General features: G+C 43.5%; 1 long non-coding RNA gene across 1 annotated transcript; it reads left to right on the top strand.

Moving 5' to 3' along the window:
- The first annotated feature begins 577 nt into the window (after positions 1-577).
- LOC128114922 (uncharacterized) lies at positions 578-8436 on the top strand. Its single transcript, XR_008219941.1, has 3 exons — positions 578-913; positions 4086-4241; positions 7658-8436. It is a non-coding gene; the product is annotated as an uncharacterized LOC128114922 (long non-coding RNA).
- Positions 8437-8895: the final 459 nt, after the last annotated feature.

Here is an 8895-nt window from a genome sequence, read left to right as displayed (position 1 = left end):
TCTATCCTATGCCGAACACCATAGACATGAAGCATGAATTAAAGTATTGAGTCTGGCTGGGTGGTGGTGCCACATGCCTTGAATCCCAGCACTCCAGAAGCAGAGGCAGGTGGCTCTCCATGAGTTCAAGGCCAACCTGGTCTATAGAGCAAGTTCCAAAACAGCCAGGGCTACACAGAGAAACTCTGTCTTGAAAAACCAAGGGGAGGGGGAAAAAAAAGCCTCTTTTAGCTGGTTCTGATGTTGCATGCCTTTAATTACACTCTCTGTGAGTTGAGGCCAGCCTGGTCTACAGAGCAAGTTCCAGGACAGCCAGGGTTATACAGTCTTGAAAAGAAAAGAAAAACTGGAAAATCTGATTTATTTATTTATTTATTTATTTATTTAGGTGTCACTCAGGATCCCCTCACCAACATCTATGGGAAATCTAGAATTTTTTCTTTGCAGAAACTACTCTCTGCCACCACCCACTCCATTCTTCATTGCCAGTCTCAGTTGATTCTACAGAGTAGAGCCGAGATATGACTCATGCCTGGCCAATCACAGACTTCCATTTTTCTAGACAAATAGTAATTGGTTATGAAACGGGCACAGGACTCCTCGGTGTCACTAAAACTCCATGAAACCCCTGCTGCGATGTCTGGGAGTAAAGGGAGCATTGCCCTGTTGTCTGTACGCGCTAAGATAAAAGCTGAGCCCACACAGCTCATGAATGGAGCTAAACGGAGGAAATGGAGCCAGGGGTGGGAAAAGAAAGCATGACATCTGGTGACATCCTTTGAGTCCCTCCATCCAGCCATATGTGGTGTGGCATTCCCAACTGAAGCAGAAATGTGCAGTCGCTTGTCCGTGCAGAGGATGTTTATTGAGTGGCTACTGTGTGCTGAAGACGATGTTAAACAGGAGCTGTAAGGTAGGCCTGGCCTAGTGCCTGCCTTTGAAAAGCTGATGATTTAGTACGAGAAAAATAAGAAAGGGCAACACAGGACTATTGAACTGCACAAAGAGAGAGGACATTTTGAGTGCTGAGGACATTTGAAGAAGGCTGTGTGTGTGTGTGTGTGTGTGTGTGTTCTATATGGAAATCAAAGATACACAGCCAGGGAAAGATGAAAAGAGGGATGGAGAGCGTTTCTTGCAGTTGGAAAATGGTGAGTAAAGAATTGGGGAAAACAGGACTTGCAGCAACTTGGGGAGGCGTCTTCTCCCTACTATGGCAGAGCACTAGGGAGGTTCTGCAAGACTACAGAGGTAAGCAAGAGTTGAACCAGGAAAGGACTTGCCAGTGTAAGGGGCTTCGGTGGCAATCTGAAAGGCATGCAAACAGAGGATCGTGTAGTAGAGGTCACCTACTGCTGTGCTCACAAATGTGGGACCCACTCCCGTCCACGCTGTTTCTAGGTAGACGTCATCCTGACACAGAAAGCCGTGTCTCAGTCTTCTGTTCTAAACTCCAAGGAGGTGGCTCCATGTAGACACCGTGGATCTCAGAAGAAATCCCACCTACCTACCTCCTCCATCCCTCTGCCAAAGTTCCCAGATCCGGGAGCAAGGCTGTCATCTTTCCAATCACTGGCTTCAAAGCCTGAGTCATCTCCACTTCTTCCCTACCCTGCATGATCCTCTGTTGTTGCCAAGTCACAGAAGTTCTATTTCTAGGGTGTCTCCCATTTTTATTTGAACCAAAGAGCTGTTTTTTTTTTAATTCCCCAGAAAAGTTTTGCATTTTCCTTCTTCTTCCCTCTGAGCTTGCTATATGACCCACACCTAGATAGATGCACCTCCCTCCCTCCCGAGGAGTCTAAGTTCCTCATTCTCAGGCCTCTGTATAATCCTTCTCCATAAGCAGATGGAGAAGCTATACAGTAAAGACTGCAAAGATGGTGGACTGCAGTTTCCATAATTACATCATCTTAATAAGATGCATCTTGCTGGCACATTTGCTCTAGACAGAGTCTTGAGCACTGGTTCTCAACCTGTGGGTCATGACCTCTTTGGGGATCTCAATATCATAGCAACAAAATAATTTTATACTTGGGGGGGCATTCACAGCAACATGAGGGACTGTATTAAAGGATCACAGGATGAGGAAGGCTGAGAACCACTGCACTAGAGGCTTTTCCTGCATGTTTGATGATATAAGTAGCCATGCCAGGAAGACCATCTGGCAAAGGACCATGGGTAATCTCTATTGAAGGCAACTTCCAGCCAATAACCAGCCACAAGCCAAGGACTCGGTCCTACAACTTTAAGGAAATAAATTCTGCTAGCAACCTTAGAAGCAGACTCAGTTCCTGCTAAGCCTCCAGATGGAAAACAGTATTGGTCAACTTGATTGTAGACTTGTAGAGAAGCCAGTTAAAATATGTCTGTACTCCTAACCTTCTGAAACTATGATACTAGAAACTTAGGCAACTTTTTATGCAGCCGTATTGCATTGCCCTGTTTACACCATAGAGCAGATGTTAACTACATGTGTGCTGACCATGTCCCCCTGTGCCCTGTTAGAACACTCATGTGTTTCAGATAGAGTCAAACCCTCTGTATCTATGTGTTCAACATCTACAGAGCCAACCAACCACAGACTGAGAAAATACCTCCAAACCCCAAGTCTCAGAGAGTTTCAAAAGAAGAATTTGAATTTGCTACATACTAGACATGCATGAAGTGACATATTGACATAACCTTTGTAGCCTTTTGCCACTTCAGGTGTCATCTTTCCCTCCAGCACTCACTATTGTCTGGCTTACTATTCCTGTACTGTCTAGTTACACCTAGGGTGACTGGCTCTACTGAATACAAACGGATTTCCATTTGTAGTTACCACCCAAACAGTATAGTTGTTCTATAGCTTGCTTTCCATTGTTGTGATAAACACCCTGACCCAAGCAACTTGATGGAGAGAAAGGGTTTATTTGGCTTACACCTCCACGTCATAGTCCATCACTGATGGAAGTCAGAGCAAGACTTCAAGCAGGAATGTAAAGGCAGGAACTGGAGTAGAGACTGTGGAGAAATGCTGCTTATTTGCTGTTCAGCTAGCTTCCTTATACAACCTCATTTGCCCAAAGGTAGCACCATCCACAATGATCTATGTCCTCTTCCATCAATTAGCAATCATGAAAATGCCCCATAGACATGCCTATAAACTAATCTGATGGAGGCAATTCTTCGGTTGAGATTCCCTCTTTCCCAGTGTGTCAAGTTGACAACAAAGTATAGCCATCACTGAAATGAATATGTACAGGTTTCCATTTTATAATTGCCACCCAAACAATATAACATAACAAATAATATTTGATAGTTTCAATATGGGGTTGGATATGTGATATAATATATTCAGGATGCTATGGGCTGTGTGCAGATATTATGCTATTTTATATAAGGAAGTAAAATACCTGAATTTTGGTATCTGTGATTTAGGGAAGATAGGGAGAATCCTTGGACCAATCCTCCTTGATACAGAGGGACAATGACATTGGGTATGAATGTGTTTCAAGGGATTCAATTTCTCTACCCTTAGGGGTAAAAGTTTGTATCTGAGCTTTTTATGGACCGTCAGTGCCCAAATAATGACACAGAGACTTCTTATTAAGTATGAAAGCTTGGCCAACTAGCTCTTATAATTTAAATTAACCCATTTTGATTAATCTACATTATGCTATGTAGTTCATTAACTCTCCTCAGTACTGTGTGTCCTACTTTCTCCATGTCTGACTGGTGAGTCTCTGCCTCTCCAGTTTCTTTTCAGAGTTCCTATCTCTGCCTAGAAGTCCCACCTATCCCCTCCTGCTTAGCTATTGGCTCTTTAGTTCTTTACTAAACCAATCAGAAGGTGCCTTGGCAGAGACACATCTTCACAGTGTACAAAAAGATTATCCCACAACAAAGGTTGATTGGGCAAGCGAATCTCGTTCATACATCAGCTTTAACTCTACCGGTAATATTTGCATTCAAGGCAGAGGGTCTGAAAGTAGAAGGGACCATGATTGTCTCTTTTATTAAGGACAAATTTCCAAAGCCACTGTCAGCAGACCTTTACTTAGTTGCATGGGCTATAACTTGGTTCATCGTTTCAACCTCAGATGCTGTCTTCCAAAGGTGATCTGGAAGCAGATGGCACACTGGGTTTACATGGTCCTTGCTAAAAGGATGATCCCAAGAAAAGTGGATACTGCCAACAGTGGAGAAAAGAGCAAATGGTCTGTTCTGAGTGACATCTCATCCTCTGGGCAGCAGGGGTAAGAGACTCTGTCTATTCCTTTCCCATCAGCCAGGGACAAGATTGTCATCACAATTAGGTAAAGGAGAGAAAGGTCCTGAGTGAAAAGGAGCCAGGCAGATCTGGACTCCATAAGGACATTAATCGAGTTTTGCTAAATTAAAGTATGATTATGTAGTCATTATGCACAAGATTTTAATGGATTTTTAAATGCCCTTATCCCAGAAGCATTCTGGGAAGCAAACAAAAAAATTAATTGCATTTTTTTTCAAGAAGTATACAGCTTCTGAGAGAAAGCAGTCATTTGGCTAAAATTAACGACAGATGAAGACTATTTAATGAACTGTAGCCATACATTTCAGAGCAAAGAAGTAAGTCAGTGGTGTATTTTGTATTTATAATTTGAAACTTATAAGATTTAAATGATGTAGACACAAGTACATTGAAAATCATGACTTAGGTGAGGTCAGAATAGAGAGCCCTTGCCTTGGTGAGATGGAGTTTATCTTGCTTGGGCTTTTAGACTGGTCCTTGGGTGAGAGATCCTCTGATTAGGCAAGCACTGGGAGCATCTTCCATATCATTGACCTGCTTCCCCTGGAATGCTCAAGCATCGATCTAGACAGTAGGCATGAATATATGGTACCAGCAGCCCGGTTGGGACTCAGCCAGTAAAAGAACTATTTTCCAGCCTTCGACACAGAACAGTCTCAATCAATCAGTCTACATTTCCCTGCTTTCTTTGCCAAGTTTAGAGTAAGAGAAAGGATGAAGAAAGGGGCATCAGAAACTGTAACTAAATGAGAAGACAGAAGCTGGAAACATCATAACAAGGAGTAGTCACCATGTGAAGATGCTCTGAAAGCTTGAGAGAAGCTCAGCGGAGTGTACAACCCTCCCAGGGGGTCCTAGCAAGCTGAACGTTTTGTTATTTAATAATTGCTGGATTAAACCACCATACCACAATGTGCTTCCAATCTCTGCTTGTCAGCCGGTCAAAGGCTTCTAGCTACTCAGCAAGGATTGATTCAGTGTAACCACACACAGATACTCTTACAAGTCAAAACAATTAGTGCAAACAGTAAAAGCACCAAATCATGTTTCTTCTGTGATTCCATAACGTGAGCATCTTCCACGTCTGCACAGTTCGGGTTTGTGAGCTAGAGACAGTCCTTGAAGGTGACGAAGGGGATAACAGTGATGAAGGGGATGAAGGAAAGGCCTCTGTGGTGGAAATGAGACCCCAGTCTCCACTCGAACACATTTGTGGCACCAGACAGAATCTTTAACTTCTGAGCCTCAAAATCTTCCCATCAAATAATGATGTGATTTCAAATGTCTTTTAGAAGTCTGCTTTTAAAATATATTTATGTCATATTAATAACATTCTGGTGTTAGGCAGTGGTGGTGCACGCCTTTAATCCCTCCACTTGGGAGGCAGTGGTAGGCAGATCTCTGAGTTCTAGGTCAGCCTGGTCTACAGAGTGAGTTCCAGGACAGCCAGGGCTACACAGACTCTGTCTCAAAAAACCAAAAACCACTTGGCGGTGGTGGCACATGCCTTTAACCCCAGCACTTGGGAGGCAGAGGCAGGCAGATCTTTGTGAGTTCGAGGCCAGCCTGGTCTATAGAGTAAGTTCCAGGAAAGGCTCCAAAGCTACACAGAGAAACCCTGTCTCGAAATAACCAACGAACCAACCAACCAACAAATAAAAACCACCACCACCACCAACAACAAAAAACCATTTTGGATATTGAGGAGATAGCTCAATTGATAAAACATTTCACTTTTAATCACAAGGACTCAGATTCAGTCCCTACAAACTACATAAAGAAAAGACGGGTGTTGGTACTCACTTGTAATCTCAGAGCTGGGGAGACAGACTCCTGAGGCTCACTGGCTAGCCCGTCTAGCCTAATGGGTGAGCTTCACCACAATGAGAGATGCAGAGACCTGGCCACAAAAAAGGCATATGGCACTTGAGGTTGTCCTGCAGCCTACACACACACACACACACACACACACACACACACACACACGCACACGCACACGCACACGCACACGCACACGCGCACACGCACACGCACACGCACACACACACACACACACACACACACACACACACACGAATACTTGAGCAATACATTCACTGAACTTTTTTTTAAAATGAAATTCTGAATGCTTTTAAGTCTTGTGGTATCAGAAATTCACCTGGAATCCCAGTACTTGGGAGGTAGAGGCAGGTGGATTTCTGTGAGTTCAAGGCCAGCCTGGTCTACAAAGTGAGTTCCAGGACAGCCAGGGCTGTTACACAGAGAAACCTTGTCTCAAAAACAAAGAGAGAGAGAGAGAGAGAGAGAGAGAGAGAGAGAGAGAGAGAGAGAGAGAGAGAGAGATTCACTTCACTTGAGTTGGCTAAAGTTAAAAAGATATTTATTAGAAACAGAGCATAAGGAGGAGCCAAACCCAAATCTCCACTAAGGTAGAAGACAGCCTAGGTCTGGTGTTCTAGGATAATTTAAATTAGAAAAGTAGTGTTGTCATACTCGGGGTGGGGAGGTGGGAATGCTGCTGAGATCCTGTGTGGATGGCAGCAAAAGAGTACCACTGAGAACATCTGGTAACTGATCAGGAAGGGTACCAGTGACTGAGAATCAGCACCAGCCACAGGCAGTGTACTGGTCCCACAGCTGGACCAAAGCATTCTGGCTGGACATTAGTCTCGAGTGGGGGAAAACAGCACCAACTCTCAGAAAACACAAAGGGAACTCCAAGAGTAGTTGAGTATAAAGTTTCAAAATAAAAAATATCCAAACACATTTTTTTTTTTGAAACTGGGTTTCTCTGAGTAGCCCTCACTGTCCCAGATCTCACTTTGTAGACCAGGCTGGCCTGGAACTTGGAGATCCACCTGCTGCTGCCTCCCAAGTATGGAAATTAAAGGCATGTGCCACCACCGCCTGGCTCAAACAAATTTTAAGAACAAAAATGCTATTCCTGGAAACTGGCTAGCAATTTATAGGGGTTATGTGCCATTCTGGATTTTGTTTGGTTGTAGGTAAAGTTCCACATCATAGTCAGCTTAGTGTTGCAAACAGTAGAAGAAAAACACAGCCTGAGATAGCTTCTACTTTTTGCACCCAGAGTAGAACCAGACATAACCATATGTTCAGCGCATACAGCCAGGGCTCCAGGAGGAAAAGAACGTCTACCATGGGCCAGATTTACCAGAGATACCTTAAGTTATAGCTGAGGCTCCTTTCAGCATAAGGGTGTTCCATACCCTATGAATTGACGAAGGGTCCCATCATTTGCACTTTGAGGGATAAAGTTGAAGTCTGAAAGAGTCTTGTCAGCCAAAGATGAGAATATAAGGTAATTTGATGAAGATTAAACATCAGCCTACTGTGGTGACATGTGTCGTTCATTCCCAGGTACCCCAGAGGTAGAGCATGAAGATCATTTGATCCCAAGAACTCAGGACTGGCAGACAACAGGGAGGATTGGACACCAGCTTTCTGGTTGAAGTACCAATTTATCACACAACTGGATGAGCCTTGAATACATTGTGGGAAAATTCCAGACTCTTACTATTATTTATTTTTAAAAGTATTAGAATTGACCATCTGTGGTGGTTTGAGTGAAAATGCCCCCTATAGGCTCATATATTTGTACTCTCAGCCCCTAGTTGGTGAACTGTTAGGAGCTGTGGCCTTGTTGGAGGAGGCGTGTCACTGGGAGTGAGCTTTGAGGTTTCAAAGGCCCAGCCCAGGCCTGTTGTCTCTTTCTCTGACTGTTGCCTCTGACTCAGGATGTCAAGCTCTCAGCTACTGCTCCAGCACCATGCCTGCCTGCTTCTTGCCACAATGATAATTGACTAACCCTCTACAACTATAATCAAGCCCCCAACTAAATGCTTTCTCTTATAAGAATTGCCTTGGCCATGGTATCTCTTCAGTGCCCTAGAACAGTGACTAAGATGCCATCTGTAGACACAGGAGGATGGTTCATGGTTGCCACAGAGTATGAGATTGGGCGATAGGGAATTTTCTTTGGGAGATGATGGAAATATTCTACAGTGGAGGATGGAGATGGTTATACAGCATTGTGATAATATAATGCCCTGAACTACTGAATGCTATACATTAAAAGGGAGAATTTTATGGTATGTGAATTCTATTTCAACAACAACAAAAGCCACAACAAAGCTCAAAGGCTGTCCATCTTCTGGTTAGAAGTAATAACGTGTTTGTCCCTTGTCTCCTTTGCTTCACTCTGTATGTTTTTTTTTTTTTCTAGCTACCCCGTGTTATAAACAGCCATCTGCCCACTGACAACTTCCACGTTTATCATACCAGAATAAAACTGTCGCCTGGCCTCCAGTTGGATCTAAAACATCTTTCCTGGAGAGCTCATAGACACCCAAAATGCAGCATGATGGATATAAAATTATGAATAAAGATTCAGCCTCCTCCCCTTTATGTCCCCCTTAATCGATAGTTTCTCTAATCACCACTATGTGACAGTCATTCTTCATGTCATTTGTTCATTCATTCATTCATTTGTTATCCATTGAGCTAACCTCTTCCCAAGCTCTGTCTGCATCTATTAGACACTGAGCTGTAGGCTAGGGCATAGTGGTGAACAAGATACACATGGTGTCAGCCTTTAT

Source organism: Peromyscus californicus, unplaced genomic scaffold, assembly GCF_007827085.1.
Source record: "Peromyscus californicus insignis strain IS unplaced genomic scaffold, ASM782708v3 Scaffold_19__1_contigs__length_69161282, whole genome shotgun sequence".
In the NCBI taxonomy this organism is placed as follows: Eukaryota; Metazoa; Chordata; class Mammalia; order Rodentia; family Cricetidae; genus Peromyscus; species Peromyscus californicus.
The sequence above is the reverse complement of the archived record's forward strand: the minus strand, read 5'-3'. Positions and strand labels throughout refer to the sequence as shown.